The sequence below is a fragment of the Priapulus caudatus genome, unplaced genomic scaffold (genome assembly GCF_000485595.1).
Source record: "Priapulus caudatus unplaced genomic scaffold, Priapulus_caudatus-5.0.1 Scaffold149, whole genome shotgun sequence".
NCBI classification, from domain to species: Eukaryota; Metazoa; Priapulida; class Priapulimorpha; order Priapulimorphida; family Priapulidae; genus Priapulus; species Priapulus caudatus.
In genome coordinates, this window is record NW_014577210.1 from 308,576 (window position 1) to 311,481 (window position 2,906).

General features: G+C 42.4%; 1 protein-coding gene across 1 annotated transcript in view; it reads left to right on the forward strand.

Moving 5' to 3' along the window:
• Positions 1-2,906, forward strand: part of LOC106806236 (sodium/glucose cotransporter 4-like) — a 42,951-nt gene that overhangs the window by 26,082 nt on the left and 13,963 nt on the right. The gene's annotated exons all lie outside the window — the stretch shown is intronic.

A 2,906-nucleotide genomic window follows, 5' to 3' on the forward strand; every position in this document is an offset into this window, starting at 1 on the left:
GAGAGAGAGAGAGAGAGAGAGAGAGAGAGAGAGAGAGAGAGTGTGTCTGAGGGAGAGAGAGAGAGATAGAGCTAGATAGAGAAAAGGGAGAGAGAGAGAGAGAAAGAAAGAAAGAAAGAGATAGATAGCTAGATAGGTAGGTAGGTAGATAGGTAGGTAGGTAGATAGATAGATAGATAGATAGATAGGTAGATAGATAGATAGATAGATAGAAAGATAGATAGATAGATAGATAGATAGATAGATAGATAGATAGATAGATAGATAGATAGATAGATAGACAAATAGAGAGATAGATAGATAGACAAATAGATAGATAGATGAGTGAACGCTCTAAAATGGTCGCGATAAATCGCACCATCAAGCTTCTACGTATTAATTACATCCCGTACACAGTGCAAATGTGATCCTACATCGAATTAGTCAGTAGCAGGTAAATTTTTGCAGGGTGTCGACGCTATACGGGGTTAAATACGCGCTAGCAAACAGCGGACGAATGCATTTGTGTGGGTAACTTCTCGTTTATCTATACGCACCTGTTATCACCCATGCGAATCATTGCACATATTTTACCGGTGTGTGCCTGTGTGCTGACGTAATACACACGAACAAATAGACGTCACGATCTACCTTGTGAATCCGGCAATACATTCGCCTATATAGCCGTGCGTATACAATATGTACGTGTAACTCTGCGTGTATGCTACGTTTATGAACATCGTGGCTATAAGGTGAACATTGTTCAGCAACGCATCGATACACTAATTACATGAATTTAATCTCGCGACTCTTGCCAATCTTACGCTCCTCAAGTGCCACCACGACCCGCTCGCGATCACAGCACAGAGTTCTGTTTCACCTGATTGATTACCCAGCAAACAAACCGGCATTACACGTATTTGTGCAGGTTACCCATATATTACCGTCGCTCGCTGTATAACCGTGTACCACTCCCCGTGTTATGCAGGAAGTGGCTTTCTGCATTGGTTGTATACGTGGGTGTTGGTGGATGGGTGTGGGTGGGTGGGGTTGAGTTAGGTGCTAGTCGAACGTCTTCGTCCATGTGGTGTAGATATCAGATGAGAGTTGAGGAAGTGGAAGGGATTCTCGCGAGCCCGTGTGAATTCATCCGTATTCGTTAAAAACGAACATCATACTTGTAAACATATTAACGCGTTGGCCCCACAGACGACATTATATTAGTACGGTTATTATATATATATATATATATATATCAAGAGCTAATAATACCTAGCTATTATTATTAATACCTAGGTATGATTAGCTTTTGATATATATATATATATATATATATATATATACAATTTTCACACGATCGGCGTCACAGACACTTGAACCGTTCCAATAATAAATACTGGTAATCGTTAGTTCAGAGCGGCACTAAACTCTGACGGGAATAGATAGATAATTTATAAATATATTTAAATTCTGTTTATTTGCTATCATTTTTATTGGCTGATAGGCGTGTCCAAGTGTCGGGCTTGTCTCGATTGCAGTTACATTCTGTACGTAGCGAACATGTCGTCTCTTTAACTCATGGATACACCCGATGTCACGAATTGCATACGCAACGAGATTCCTTCTCATCATGGTCAGCGGTCACCGTGGTCAGCCGCTTACTGTAGGACGCTGGGAACAATTCACCTTTCGGTGACGTCACCGCGATGTCGCGCCCTCGTTCGTCGCTTCTCTCTTCGTTGCCAGCGCATATGTTACAGTAAAACTTAATTGCGAACTTATTTTTTGTTTCTTACAGGCCATCTTCGTGCTGATGATGCTGGGATGGTTATTTCATTTGCCCGCTCTACATAGCGGCTTGGCTGTAAGTCTCTCTATAGTATATCTCTTACTTTAGGCGTAGTATGTAACGACGGTACTGGTCAATCCTGAGCATATATCAACTACGTGGTGCATTCTATGCAAAATTACTTACTTACGGCTGGTGGGTGTGGGTGGGGCGATTGCAGTATACTGGAGCAGGAAGGCCTTGTGTTTTTATTTTTATGTTTCAGACATTTGTTATCTTGTTATTTTACCGAAACGTTGACATGACCTCATTATTGCCATTCGGTCATGGCCTATCCTAATCACAATCATTATCTGCATCATCGATCATCGATCATCATCTATCTATCTATCATCCGTCTGTCGTCGTACGTAGCTGTTCGTCCCCATAGATCATCCGGCATTTTTTTTGATTGCCAATCACTTGAACAAGTGACAACAAGAGCTAGTGGACTTGTTTTCACTCGGCGCAAATTAATTTCGGACAGTTTCAGGTGCTATTAGTAATAGTGTGGTAGCTTGCGTGTTCCGGCCGAAACTGAGGTACCGACGCTTTTGACAGAACAATATCGGTTCAGATTTTCGTCGCTGCGTTTCAGATGACTCCCGTTTATTTAACTCGTTTTAATTAATTCGTGTAAAAAAATTCAAGACGCCACATTCCAGTTAGATAGAATACGATTATGGAATGATAGCATCATCAATGGTCGCAGATTGGCTTTTCGTAGGTAAAAATAACCGCGCGGCCGTGATACCGGTTTGAAGTGTTTTTAGATGACGATGGAGGTAGGATTTTTAAAATGCTACGATACACCAAGAAGGCTTTATAGGCTTTTTCATTGCGTGCATGGACATCTGTGAAGACGGTTTTGATGGGTAGCGCTGTGGGCAGGTTACACAATCTGTTTGCTTTCAGCTCCTATGTCAGTAACACCGGTTGTATGACTTAATAAGCACCCGGATACCTTATGCCCGCATATCTTATTGCATCCCATACTTTATGCACATACACCACTGGCGCGACTACGAACGGTACGCACGCTAGCCAACATGCTCACATAACGCATGGCGGCGCTGCACGCACGCACGCTTGCGCCGCG